Raw genomic sequence first — 15,560 nt, forward strand, 5'->3', positions numbered from 1 at the left:
CTTCTTCTCTAAACCCACAGGCCGATGTTATATAATGATATATACTCCTACTGCTCTAAACCCACAGGCTGATGTTATATAATGATATATACTCCTTCTTCTCTAAACCCACAGGCCGATGTTATATAATGATATATACTCCTACTGCTCTAAACCCACAGGCTGATGTTATATAATGATATATACTCCTACTGCTCTAAACCCCAGGCCAATGTTATATAATGATATATACTCCTTCTCTAAACCCACAGGCCGATGTTATATAATGATATATACTCCTACTGCTCTAAACCCCAGGCTGATGTTATATAATGATATATACTCCTACTGTTCTAAACCCCAGGCCAATGTTATATAATGATATATACTCCTACTGCTCTAAAGGACAGGCGGCCCAGTGTGTGTGTGTGGATTTTGGATGTCCTTAGACTGCTAAATGTCTCCTTCTGACAGAGAACATTATGGTCTCTCTCTCCTTTCCCACTATATTCTGTCCTTCATCAAATGACAGACAGGAAGGGAGAGAGAGTGTCAAAGAAACAGAAAGAGAGAAAGACAGGGAGAGAGAGTGAAAGACTGGGAGAGAGAAAGACAGGGAGAGAGAGTGAAACAGACAGAGAGAGAAAAGGATTGAGTTAGAGAGAGAGCGAAACAGATAGAGGGAGAGAGGGAAACAGAGAAAGGGAGACAGAGAAATGAAGAGAGACAGAACGAGAGGGAGAAACAGACAGAGCACTGCAGCATCGCAGGCTGATCCTAAAATAACTTCAAGCAACAAACACAATGAGCACGCACACGCACACACAAGCATAGCTACACACAAACACACAGATCGACCAACACACACCCACAGATCGACCCACACACACCCACAGATCGACCCACACACACACACAGACCCACACACACACACAGACCCACACACACACACAGACCCACACACACACACAGACCCACACACACACACAGACCCACACACACACAGACCCACACACACACAGACCCACACACACACAGACCCACACACACCCGTTCACCATATATTAACTCACAGCTGCCAGAGCTCAGAAGCATCCTGCTTTTCTCCGACCAGAGAGGGAGGGACTTTAAACAGACTGATAGAAAACCTGAGCAGATGGGAAAATGGAGGAAGGAAGATGGAGAGAGAGGGACTGTAAACAGATGGATAGAAAACCAGAGAAGATGGGAAGATGGGGAGAGTCTGATGCAGGAGAGGTCCTGTAGTTTGTGACTCGTGTGGGAGGACAGGGTGATCTGTCCACGTCCCTCTTCATGAATGAAGCTGCGCTATCACAGACAACTGGGGGAGGGAATAAATATGGATGTGAAATCCTATATGAGGGACAATACATAGAAAATAATTTCCTTAGAAGGAAGATGTATTTCATATTGACTGGATTATATGTATTTCATATTGACTGGATTATATGTATTTCATATATTTGATTGGATCAGTGGAACACCTATTGGCATCGGGGTAAAATAGATTTCATTCAGGCATGGTCACGGTGTCAGGCATATTGGACCTTTCAGTGGGTTCATTCTGTGATGGTCCTGTATCTACAGACCTTTCTAAATCCCTGTCCTAGCTGTGTCTGTGCCAGGTCATGCCTCCATCAGCAAGGTTACAAGTCCGAACCAGAGCAGTACCATTGCATGGATTTCTGTGGTTAACCTTCCAACTTCCTGAGGTCAAAGGGATAACATGGCTCTGCTGTAGCCGGAGCTTCCAAACCACAAGATACTACAGTATCATATCATTTAACAGGTAATTAATGACATATCAGTGTCACTTGTCAAGCAAATACAATCTGGAACTAGAATTAACTGATCTACACTGAGGATTACATAATTGGGGAAGTCTCTTTAACTACAAACACAAAATTGAAATGTTTTAATTGCATGAATACTTCCCCTTTTGTTCCAAATAACTTAAATATGATGTAGCAGGAACCCAAAGGAGAGAAAAGTAACTGATTACTGAAGGAAAAGAATGGAGTAACTGATTACATAAGGAGGACAGAGGAGTAGCAGGTCACTGAAGGAGGAAAACAGAGGAGTAGCCGGTTACTAAAGGAGGAAAACAGAGGAGTAGTCGGTTACTGAAGGAGGAAAACAGAGGAGTAGCCGGTTACTAAAGGAGGAAAACAGAGGAGTAGCCGGTTACTGAAGGAGGAAAACAGAGGAGTAGCCGGTTACTAAAGGAGGAAAACAGAGGAGTAGCCGGTTACTGAAGGAGGAAAACAGAGGAGTAGCCGGTTACTGAAGGAGGAAAACAAAGGAGTAGCCGGTTACTAAAGGAGGAAAACAGAGGAGTAGCCGGTTACTAAAGGAGGAAAACAGAGGAGTAGCCGGTTACTTAAGGAGGAAAACAGAGGAGTAGCCGGTTACTAAAGGAGGAAAACAGAGGAGTAGCCGGTTACTGAAGGAGGAAAACAGAGGAGTAGCCGGTTACTAAAGGAGGAAAACAGAGGAGTAGCCGGTTACTGAAGGAGGAAAACAGAGGAGTAGCCGGTTACTGAAGGAGGAAAACAGAGGAGTAGCCGGTTACTGAAGGAGGAAATCAGAGGAGTAGCTGGTCACTAAAGGAGAATGGGAAGAATAAATTAAAGGTTCCGTTTCTTGCTGAAGGTTAGGTAACATTCATTATAAACCCTACCCCACATCAGGGAATTCATTATAAACCCTACCCCACATCGGGGCATTCATTATAAACCCTAACCCACATCGGGGCATTCATTATAAACCCTACCCCACATCGGGGCATTCATTATAAACCCTACCCCACATCGGGGAATTCATTATAAACCCTACCCGACATCGGGGCATTCATTATAAACCCTACCCCACATCGGGGCATTCATTATAAACCCTACCCCACATCGGGGCATTCATTATAAACCCTACCCCACATCGGGGCATTCATTATAAACCCTACCCCACATCGGGGCATTCATTATAAACCCTACCCCACATCGGGGCATTCATTATAAACCCTACCCCACATCGGGGCATTCATTATAAACCCTACCCCACATCGGGGCATTCATTATAAACCCTACCCCACATCGGGGCATTCATTATAAACCCTACCCCACACCGGGGCATTAATGGAGCCTTGTTGTTGAGACTACACATTGGAGAAGGAACCTCCAAGAACCGTTTCTTTCAGAGTCTAACAGCAAAAACATAATCTCTCCCTAACCCAACAGCGCACACACTATATCAGTAAGTTGCCACGCCTCCCAATCTGAACATAAATAAGTCGTTTTTATTTCTATAACTTTGTATTTATTCCTGTTGGTTCTTTGTACTCTTTGAATGTATATTTATTGTTGTGTGCATTGGAAGAGGGCCCTTCAGTGAGCTGTTAGTCTACACCAAGGAAGCATGGGACCTTCCTCCATCTTACATTTTTCCATTCCATTTGGATATCAGGGGAAACATTTGTTTACACTATGAAACAGCGTGGAAAAAAGAAACATAAATAACTGAGAAAAAAAGACCTAATGAAAATGTAAAAAAAGTAGGTATTTTGAGTTTTAAGACTGTTTTAATTCAATCCCCACCCTACATGAGCAGCTAATTTGTTTAGTGTTTCTTTCTCTCAGCTTTTCACCAAAACAGTGGGAATTCGGAGTCAGACTGCAACATATCCAGAGTAGAGCAGGCTGAATCCTCTCTAGATATGACTGCTGATGTGGGGGGTGGGGGGGGGCATAAGATATGAAAGAAGGACAGGATTCAGGGAGAGTGGTGGGAGCAGATGCTCTACACCCTCATTTAAAACCCAAACCTTTGGGGGCAGCTGGGCCCCGCCTCCTGGGGTGAGGAAAGGGGGGCAGTGGGTCAAATCTGAGCCCTCCGGCCTCCGCCCACTCTGGGTCTCTGTTATATGGTATATTAAGATGGAGACAGAGAACAGGGGTTGATGCAGCAGTCTGGGTCTCTGTTATATGGTATATTAAGATGGAGACAGAGAACAGGGGTTGATGCAGCAGTCTGGGTCTCTGTTATATGGTATATTAAGATGGAGACAGAGAACAGGGGTTGATGCAGCAGTCTGGGTCTCTGTTATATGGTATATTAAGATGGAGACAGAGAACAGGGGTTGATGCAGCAGTCTGGGTCTCTGTTATATGGTATATTAAGATGGAGACAGAGAACAGGGGTTGATGCAGCAGTCTGGGTCTCTGTTATATGGTATATTAAGATGGAGACAGAGAACAGGGGTTGATGCAGCAGTCTGGGTCTCTGTTATATGGTATATTAACATGGAGACAGAGAACAGGGGTTGATGCAGCAGTCTGGGTCTCTGTTATATGGTATATTAAGATGGAGACAGAGAACAGGGGTTGATGCGGCAGTCTGGGTCTCTGTTATATGGTATATTAAGATGGAGACAGAGAACAGGGGTTGATGCGGCAGTCTGGGTCTCTGTTATATGGTATATTAAGATGGAGACAGAGAACAGGGGTTGATGCAGCAGTCTGGGTCTCTGTTATATGGTATATTAAGATGGAGACAGAGAACAGGGGTTGATGCAGCACTCTGGGTCTCTGTTATATGGTATATTAAGATGGAGACAGAACAGGGGTTGATGCAGCAGTCTGGGTCTCTGTTATATGGTATATTAATGGTGTGAAATTACATTCACAGATGGCCCAGTCCCACCTCACCATGTGGGTCTACTCAGAGATAGGAAGCATACTTTAATCTGAAAGGGCTTTTGAAACAGAGATTTACATCAAATAAACAACTGAATGTCACGTTTCTGAAAACCCCGTCTACATCTTACAAACAGGCAAATGTCCAGTCTAAAGGTCCTTCTGAAGCCCAGGTCTACATCTTACAAACAACCAAACGTCCAGTCTAAAGGTCCTTCTGAAGCCCAGGTCTACATCTTACAAACAGGCAAATGTCCAGTCTAAAGGCCCTTCTGAAGCCCAGGTCTACATCTTACAAACAGGCAAATGTCCAGTCTAAAAGTCCTACTCAAACAGTTTTTCATAATTTTACATCTTATGTCAGTCATTTCTTTTATTAAGATTAGCCAAATGACAGGACTGAAAGCTCTTCTGAAAGGTTTAAGACACACCAGCCTACATACTGTTGCTCTATTCTACAAGAATCTTAGTACAATACCAAGCAATACATAGCATTACTCACTCATAGCTAGCATTACAATACCAAGCACTACATAGTATTACTCACTCATAGCTAACATTCGGCATTCAGAAAGTACACAAAGCATTACCTCGTTGTCATATAGTGGAATAACAGTTACCTTGTCCTTGTCATGTTGCAGTGAAATAACACAGTTACCTTGTTTTTTGTTTTCTTGCAGTGTAATAACACAGTTATCTTGTTGTTGTAATCTTGCAGTGTAATAACACAGTTACCTTGTCTTTTCTAATCTTGCAGTGTAATAACACAGTTACCTTGCCCTTGTTATCTTGCAGTGTAATAACAGTTACCTTGCCCTTGTTATCTTCACATCATCACATACACTGATGAGCTAAAACGTTATGATCACCTGTCAAATATGCTGTTGGTTGTCCGCATGCAGCCAAAAACAGTGCCAACCCACCGAGGCATGGACTCTACAAGACCAATCAATCAATCAAATGTATTTATAAAGCCCTTTTTACAACAGCAGTTGTCACAAAGTGCTTTACAGAGACACCCGGCCTTAAAGCAAACAACAGTAGTGTTGGATTTCAGTGGCTAGGAAGAAGGTCGAATTTTAGGAAGAAACCTAGAGAGGACCCAGGGAAGACCTCTGGAGGTATCCTGTGGTATCTGGCACCAAGACAGCAGATCCTTCAAGTCCTGTAAGTTGAGAGGTGGAGCCGCCGTGGATCAGACTTGTTTGTCCAGAACATCCCATAGATGTTCAATCAGAGTGAGTTCTGGGGAATTTGGAGGCCAGTGCAACACCTTGAACTCTACATTATGTCCCTCAAACCATTCCCGAACAATGTGTGCAGTGTGGCAGGGTGCATCATCCTGCTGAAAAAGGCCACTGCCATCAAGGAATACCATTAAAATGAAAGGGTGTTTAGGTAGGTGGTACGTGTCAGATTAACATCCACATGAATGCCCAGACTCAGGGCTTCCCAGCAGAACACTGCCCAGAGCAGCACACTGCCTCTACTGGCTTGTGGTCTTCCCACAGTGCATCCTGGTGCCATCACTTCGCCAGGGAAATACTGCACACGTACACAGCAGTCATGTTATGTACACTGCTCAGAAAACATTAAGGGAACACTTTAATCACACATTGGGTCTTGATTAACAAAATATATTAAAGATCAAAATCTTTAGTGTACAAACCCGATTCTAAAAAAGTTGGGACATAGTACAATTGTGAATAAAAACAGAATGCAATGATGCGGAAGTTTCAAATTTCAATATTTTATTCAGAACACAACATAGATGACATATCAAATGTTTCAACTGAGAAAATGTATCACTTTAAGGGAAAAATAAGTTGATTTTAAATTTCATGGCATCAACACATCTCAAAAAAGTTGGGACAAGGCCATGTTTACCACTGTGTGGCATCCCCTCTTCTTTTTATAACAGACTGCAAACGTCTGGGGACTGAGGAGACAAGCTGCTCAAGTTTAAGAATAGGAATGTTGTCCCATTCTTGTCTAATACAGGCTTCTAGTTGCTCAACTGTCTTAGGTCTTCTTTGTCGCACCTTCCTCTTTATTCCTTCTTCTATGCAGCCATGACATTGTAATTGATGCAGTATGTGGTCTGGCATTGTCATGTTGGAAAATGCAAGGTCTTCCCTGAAAGAGACGACGTCTGGATGGGAGCATATGTTGTTCTAGAACTTGGATATAACTGTCAGCATTGATGGTGCCTTTCCAGATGTGTAGGCTGCCCATGCCACACGCACTCATGCAACCCCATACCATCAGAGATGCAGGCTTCTGAACTGAGCACTGATAACAACTTGGGTTGTCCTTGTGCTCTTTAGTCCGGATAACATGGTGTCCCAGTTTTCCAAAATTAACTTCAAATTTTTATTTGTCTGACCACAGAACACTTTTCCACAGTCCATTTTAAATTATCCTTGGCCCAGAGAAAATGCCTGCACTTCTGGATCCTGTTTAGATATGGCTTCTTTTTTGACCTATAGAGTTTTAGCCGGCAACGGTGAATGGCACGGTGGATTGTGTTCACCGACAATGTTTTCTGGAAGTATTCCTGAGCCCATGTTGTGATTTCCATTACAGTATCATTCCTGTATGTGACGCAGTGCCGTCTGAGGGCCCGAAGATCACAGGCATCCAGTATGGTTTTCTGGCCTTGACCCTTACGCACAGAGATTGTTCCAGATTCTCTGAATCTTTGGATGATATTATGCACTGTAGATGATGATAACTTCAAACTCTTTGAAATTTTTCTCTGAGAAACACCTTTCTGATATTGCTCCACTATTTTTCACCGCAGCATTGGGGGAATTGGTGATCCTCTGCCCATCTTGACTTCTGAGAGACACTGCCACTCTGAGAGGGTCTTTTTATACCCAATCATGTTGCCAATTAACATAATAAGTAGCATATTGGTCCTCCAGTTGTTCCTTATCTGTACATTAAACTTTTCCGGCCACTTATTGCTACCTGTCCCAAATTTTTTGGAATGTGTAGCTCTCATGAAATCCAAAATGAGCCAATATTTGGCATGACATTACAAAATGTCTCACTTTCAACATTCGATATGTTATTCTATTGTGAATTACAGATAAGTTTATGAGATTTGTAATTTATTCCATTCCTTTTTTACTCACAATTTGTACAGTGTCCCAACTTTTTTGGAATCGGGTTTGTACATTTGTGTAGTTTGTTTAGTTCGTGGCGAACAAAATCACGTAACAAAGGTCAATGGAAAACAAAATCACCAACAGATTGAGAGCTGGATTCAAACTCACTGAAAATGTAAGTAAACAACTGATGTCACAGGCAGTTCTAACTGAATTTCATTATGGCAACTCAACGTGACTCAGTAGTGCGTATGGCCCCCACGTGCCTGTATGCACTCCTGACAACATCTGGGCATGCTCCTGATGAGATGGTTGGATCAGGGCATCAGTAAGCTCCTGGACAGTCTGTGGCGCTGTTTGGCGCCATCGGATGCACCGATACTTAACGTCCCAGAGGTTCTCATTTGGATTCAGGTCTGGCCAACGTAAGGGTCAGTCAATGGCCTCAATGCCTTCATCATCCAGGAACTGCCTACACACTCTGGCCACATGAGGCCGGGCATTGTTCTGCACCAGGAGGAACCCAGGGCTCACAGCACCAGAGTAAGGTCTGACCAGAGTAAGGGCTGGCCAGAGTGTGGCCAGAGACTGATGATGGGTCTGAGGATTTCATCAGTCAGTGTACCGTTGGCTAGCGTGTGGAGGTCTGCGCGACTCTCCAAGGATATGCCTCCCCAAACCCTGGCAGTGTTCCTGATACTGGTCCTGCTTCTGGGTTTCATGTCCTTCTACGGCCCTGTCCAGCTCTTCTCGTGTTACGGCCCATCTCCAGGTATCTCCTCCAGGCTCTTGAGACTACACTGGGAGACATAGCAAACCTTCTTGCGACGGCACGTATGGATGTGCCATCCTGAAGGAGCTGGACTGCCTGTGTAACCTGAGTGGGCTGCAGGTACCACCTCATGCCACCAGTAGTGACAAGGACACTATCAAAACACAAAACTAGAGAAGATTCAGTAACGAAGGATAAGGAGAGAACAATTGTCTGCGGCCACCTCCTGCAAAAACATTCCCTTTTTTGGGGTTGTCTTGTTGTTGCCTCTCCACTGCATCTGTTGTCACTTTCATCTCCACCAAAACAGGTGACATTGATTCACAATCACTTATGATTCCTACTCCACCCTGGACTAGCTAATACTATACCAGTCAGTACTATCCTTCCCACCCTAAACCACCATGGACTAGCTGGTACTATACCGGTCGTTACTATCCTTCCGACCCTGGACTAACTGATACTAAACCGGTCAGTACTATCCTTCAAACCCTGGACTACTGGCGTTAAGGTTCGGTAAGGGGAGACGAGGAGAAAGTAGTTTTATTGTTTAGAGGCAGGATACCACAGGGTTCCTTTAATGCCTTTTACCAGCACCTCGCTTATTGCAATGCTTAGGTTGCACTGCGCTGATTCTGTCTTCAAGATTATACACTCCCGAGATTTAGCTGGAGCCTCTGGTGGTGTAAATAGTTAATGATTATAATACACAACCAGTCTGTAGTAGGCATGAGGCATGTCCTTGGAAATGTAACTGATTAAGTTAATTAAGCCTCATACGTTTTAAGACAGTAGCAACTCAGACTATGAAATATGAAAATGATTAAAGTTATCGTCAGGTTTTGCAACAGCAAAGATGCCTTAAGTGAGTTCTGATGTGAAGATTTCTAAAGTGAGTTTCCTATCTAATATTAAGGTATTAATTGTTATCAGCTTTTTTGGTCTTGCAATAATCTGGGCTTTTTTTGGCCTCCCAATAATTGGTATCGGTGTTGAATAATCATAATGGGTCGACCTCTAGTCAGAATCTTAGTTGAACATTCACCAGTAGAACGGAGAGCCAACAAACTACATATACCCCCCCCCCCAGCATGAGAGTAGCCTGCGAAGCTGGTGTGCTTCTGGATCACTGAACAGGATCATTCCAAAGTTCACATTAAAAAAGAAAACAACAGATAAGACCTGAGTAACTAGGCAGCACTTAGAGAAGAGAAAACTCTTCTCTAACAACATGGTCACACCCAAAACAGCATACTATTCTCTATAAAGCATCTGGTAAAAAAATAAAACAGAACAACTAGAACCATGTTCCTCTGAAACAAACCAAAACATTAGTCCACCAGACAGCAAGACAGACAGCCTGCTCACCAGCCAGCCAACCAGCCAGCCTGCCTATCAGACAGCCTGCTCACCAGCCAGCCAGAACAGAGACAGCTAGACTGAAAGAACATTAAGACAGACCGCAAGCCAACCAGATCATTCAGTCAGACAGACAGATAGACACAGCTAGATAATCAGTCAGTCAGTCAGACAGACAGGGCTCTCTGGCAGTAAGCCACACTGTTCCAAGCAGTATGTATTACTGATTCCAGTGTTACTTAGGTACAGACAGCCAGCTCCTCATTACTAATTCACCCAGTCCGGAACCCGACCCGACCGAGGAGAAGACACCAGCAGCACTGGCAGAGGTTCCAGTGTCCCATCAGTAACCAGAGAGAAACCTGCTTCATTCCTCGGATCAAAGAGGACCCAGCGCCTATAACTCCGTGCAGAGTTTCAGATATGCTGGGCTCTGATGTTATTGTTCTAGTAGAGGTGAAAGGGCACAGTAATATGCTGGGCTCTGTTGTTATTGTTCTAGTAGAGGTGAAAGGGCACAGTAATATGCTGGGCTCTGTTGTTATTGTTCTAGTAGAGGTGAAAGGGCACAGTAATATGCTGGGCTCTGTTGTTATTGTTCTAGTAGAGGTGAAAGGGCACAGTAATATGCTGGGCTCTGTTGTTATTGTTCTAGTAGAGGTGAAAGGGCACAGTAATATGCTGGGCTCTGTTGTTATTGTTCTAGTAGAGGTGAAAGGGCACAGTAATATGCTGGGCTCTGTTGTTATTGTTCTAGTAGAGGTGAAAGGGCACAGTAATATGCTGGTTCATGATGGATTAGGGTTACTATGGTGACGTCTACAGCAATACATAACCTCCCCCTCACTAAGCTTTTACATATACCCAAATACACACAGAAGTGGAAAATGACAAACACACAGCCCTGCGTGACTAGGGTCAGGCCTCTGAGGCTGACTATAAGTGCTCCACTGGTGTGTGTTAATCTGCTGCCATTGGGAGCTGCACAGCAAGAGGTTTGGGTTTGTGTGTGTGTGTCAGTGCTGCAGGGGTAGAAAGGCTAAGGCAGCATGGGTAATTATAGAAAAACTGCTCTGATTGTTGGACACACATTTTTTATACAGATTGAAGTCACTATTGATCCAGAAAAATCCTCAGTAAAAAAAACAAAAAAAGCTAATTATTAAACATGCCTGCAGGTCTTTTCCTGTGTGAGAGGCTTGCCTCTTGTTTACGACTTACAGGATTTGACAGGATCTTGCCTTTGGCTCGCAGAAGACGTCATGATATTTCCACCCCCCCCCCGTTCACTACGACCGGTCGCCTCCTGTAGCCCAGTTCAACGCGCGTCTCCTCCTGTAGCCCAGTTCAACGCGCGTCGCCTCCTGTAGCCCAGTTCAACGCGCGTCGCCTCCTGTAGCCCAGTTCATCGTATATCGGCAACCAGTCGGTGTCCCTAACAAACCCTTTTCATGACTACCGGACAGCAGGAGCTTCTTAATGAAGGGGGGCAGATGGCTGGCATTTCCATGAAAAGCTTCCCAATGTAATGTTGAACACAGTGGGGTATGGAGGCCCTGCCGAACAGTTCCATTCATCAAACAAATGTCAAATCGGCAGAGGAGAGAGACCAGGGGAGACAGGGAAAGGAGACCTGTTGGAGGGAGAGAGACCAGGGGAGACAGGGAAAGGAGACCTGTTGGAGGGAGAGAGACCAGGGGAGACAGAAAGAGGCAGAGAGACAGGAAGAGGAGACCTGAAGGAGGCAGAGAGACCAGGGGAGACAGGGAAAGGAGACCTGAAGGAGGCAGAGAGACCAGGGGAGACAGGAAGAGGAGACCTGAAGGAGGCAGAGAGACCAGGGGAAACAAGCAAAGGAGACCTGTAGGAGGGAGAGAGACCAGGGGAGACAGGAAGAGGAGACCTGTACAGACTCAAAGACAGAGTGGGGTAGTGGAGCCCCCCAGGGTACTCCCTGTTCATGGATGACTGCGTGGCCACACACAGCTCCAACATCATCCTCACATTTGCGGATGACACCACCATGATGCATACAGTGGTGTGGGAGCCAAAGCCTCTTTAAAGGTGTGGGGTTGTTTAATATTGGGTTTGGACGAACAGGGAACAGTATCACTACCGTATACACCGATCAGCCACAACATTATGACCACCTGCCTAGTATCATGTAGGTCCCCCCTGTGCCGCCAAAACAGCCCTGACCCGTCTATGCACTGTGTTCTGACTCCTTTCTATCAGTACCAGCATTCACTTTTTCAGCAATTTGAGCTTCAGTAGCTGTCCGATCTCTTGGACCGAACCTCATGTGCCTTCGCTCCCTGCATCCATCAATGAGCCTTGGCCACCCATGACCCTGTCGCCGGTTCAGCTTTTCCTTCCTTGGACCACTTTTGATAGGTACTGACCCATGCAGACCAGGAACACCCCACAAGGGCTGCAGTTTTGGAGATGCTCTGACACAGTCGTCTAGCCATCATAATTTGGCCCTTGTCAAAGTCGCTCAGATCCTCACGCTTGCCCATTGCCCATCCTCACTTCACCTGTCAGTGGTCATGTTATGGCTGATGGGTGTATTAGTGTTATTCACTTCACCTGTCAGTGGTCATAATGTTATGGCTGATGGGTGTATCAGTGTTATTCACTTCACCTGTCAGTGGTCATAATGTTATGGCTGATTGGTGTATACTAAACACTAGGTTTAAATTCTTGTGCAATTATTTTATTGTAATTTCTGACATTTTACTATAATGGTAGGAGACTATGACTGATGTACCTTGTATAGGCAGGGGATGCATTGTCATTGTATATCTTTCTTATTTGGTTACCGTCACTTTAAGACAGGTGGTGATTGGACTTCCTTTAACAGCTGAGTGTTCAGCAGTAAATGAAGTGGGTGTCTGGAGTTTTGGACAGCAGAGCAACACAGTTTTCTTACTGTAGTTGCACGAGTTATATGCAGGAATTGCTTTACTTTGTCTAAGAAGATTTCTTTAACATACTCTTAACTGTGAAGCAAATGGAATAAACACAATACATTCTATTATTCGTAACTACGTGGAGTTCTGTGTAAGACTTTTCTTTATATTAGCACGCACACGAGTCAAGGAGCTGTTGCCATCACGCTACCACCAAAGGCAAAGGCGGCATGAGCTCTTATAAGTGGATTTCAATATTTGAAGACTGATACAATCCATAAGAAATATGCTAAAGGCCATCTTTAACAGTCTAAATGTTTTAATGGTACAAGTCTTGACTGGAAAAATCTCAACATTAATGAATAACTTAACTTCAATTAATATAACTTAAATATAAATTAACCTCTGCAATTAAATAAATAAGCATTACCATCTACAGAATGATCTATGGAACATGGGGATGGACAGACAGGGAGTAGAGCTGGTTCAGGGGTATGGGGATGGACAGACAGGGAGTAGGGCTGGTTCAGGGGTATGGGGATGGACAGACAGGGAGTAGGGCTGGTTCAGGGGTATGGGGATGGACAGACAGGGAGTAGGGCTGGTTCAGGGGTATGGGGATGGACAGACAGGGAGTAGGGCTGGTTCAGGGGTATGGGGATGGACAGACAGGGAGTAGGGCTGGTTCAGGGGTATGGGGATGGACAGAGAGGGAGTAGGGCTGGTTCAGGGGTATGGGGATGGACAGAGAGGGAGTAGGGCTGGTTCAGGGGTATGGGGATGGACAGACAGGGAGTAGGGCTGGTTCAGGGGTATGGGGATGGACAGACAGGACTGCCGAGCCTGAAGCTGCATCTGTTGGGCCTGGCACCAGGGAGACGCAGGGACAAATTTAGTTTCAATAATTTGCTAAACATTTGCCTGCATTGATTAAATGCCAGCTAAAAGCGGAATGAAATGTAAACACAGAATTTTCTGAGACAATATTAAGTAACTAACGTTAGGGGTACAAAAGTAGCCTATTTCACTATGGACTAAACTAACAGTTAATGTCCACCACTCACGGACTACACCCACCTTCCTGTTTGAAACATTGGGTAACATACTGCATTGTTGAGATTGCGGATTGTTGACTTGCTGTATGCTGCCTGCTGTTACCTACCTGACAAACTTTTTCGAATTTACTCTATATAAACTAATAGGTCAAAATTCTATTTTAAGAGTTTTACCAACGCAATATTTTGTATCTGTTGACCTCTTACCCAACTTTACTACACCAGGACTCTTTTTGGACATAATTAACAGAACTACTCACCCCTGAACACCCGAGGCTAAGTATCATTAAAATGCCTTATCACTGTAATTGTTGTAGCAACAACACGGAGGAGAATTATCGTCTTCAGTTAAAGATAGCAGAGTTAGAGGCTCGGCTTCTGACGCAAATGTCAGGCAAGGATTATGCTAGTGTAGAAATAGAAAAAACTGGGTCAGTGCCACCAGGTAGAAACGATAGTTTTGTAAGTCCCCCGGCACAGCTCCTGCAGCTGGGCAATAACTTTCTCTTGGTCACTGGGAAGAAATGCCGTCGACCAGTTAAACCTGAATCGTTGCTAAATCCAACTAAGACTAAGACAAGTTTTCCCCACTGGAGTCAGAGTCAAGGCCCGAGCCATCTTCGGAGGGGAATGATCGGCAGGCAATTTCTACCGGTGGCCTTGAAAAACTGAAAACTTTAGACATCGGTGATTCCATTACCCGCAGTATTAGACTAAAGAATCAGCCGGCGATCGTACACTGTTTACCGGGGGGCAGAGCCACCGACGTAGCCGCAAATCTGGGGTTGGTGCTAGCGAAGTCTAAAACTGGCAAGTATAGAGAGTACAGAGATATTGTTATTTACATTGGCACCAACGATGTTAGGATGAAACAGTCAGAGGTTACGAAGCAGAACATAGCATCAGCGTGTAAACTAGCTAGAAAGATGTGTCGGCATCGAGTATTTGTCTCTGGCCCCCTCCCAGCTAGGGGTGGTGACGAGCTCTACAGCAGACTTGCGCAACTCAATCGCTGGCTGAAAACGGAGATCTGCCTGTCGCAGGAGCTAGAGTTTGTAGATAACTGGCCTTCTTTTTGGGACTCTCCCAGAAATAGGGCCAGGCCTGATCTGCTGAGGAGCGACGGACTCCATCCTAGCTGGAGTGGTGCTCTTCTTTTATCTAGGAACATTGACAGGAGTCTCACTCCTATAGCTTTAACATGAGATAGGGTGCAGGTCAGGCTGCAGGCTGTTAGCCAGCCTGCTAGCATAGTGGAGTCTGTCGATAGCATAGCCAGAGTAGTTAGTACAGAGCTTTACCTATTGCCACTGTGACTCGTTCCAGGCTGAGAAAAGTTAAACAAGGTAGTGCTAACAAAAACAACCTTATTAAGATAAAGCCTTCCTCCGCCTCGGTCACAAATAAAAATGCCACAATAATACCTTAGATTTAGGGTGCCCTGTACATACCGAGACGCTGGCCACGCCCTGTACATACCGAGACGCTGGCCACGCCCTGTACATACCGAGACGCTGGCCACGCCCTGTACATACCAAGACGCTGGCCACGCCCTGTACATACCGAGACGCTGGCCACGCCCTGTACATACCAAGACGCTGGCCACGCCCTGTACATACAGAGATCCTACAGAGACACTGGAGTCTCTAGGAAGAAGAATC

General features: G+C 44.9%; 1 protein-coding gene across 4 annotated transcripts in view; it reads right to left on the bottom strand.

The window, feature by feature from the left end:
* si:ch211-45c16.2 (mitogen-activated protein kinase kinase kinase 13) overlaps positions 1-15,560 on the bottom strand; it is a 60,777-nt gene that overhangs the window by 35,367 nt on the left and 9,850 nt on the right. Inside the window, exon 1 of one of the 4 annotated variants that reach the window (XM_029115441.2) lies at positions 13,275-13,319. The exons of the other annotated variants lie outside the window; for them this stretch is intronic. The gene's annotated coding sequence lies outside the window, so the exon portion shown is untranslated. Of the gene's footprint in view, positions 1-13,274; positions 13,320-15,560 lie in introns of those variants that run through there. 4 annotated transcript variants of the gene reach the window in all.

Source organism: Esox lucius, chromosome 20, assembly GCF_011004845.1.
Source record: "Esox lucius isolate fEsoLuc1 chromosome 20, fEsoLuc1.pri, whole genome shotgun sequence".
Lineage (NCBI taxonomy): Eukaryota > Metazoa > Chordata > Actinopteri > Esociformes > Esocidae > Esox > Esox lucius.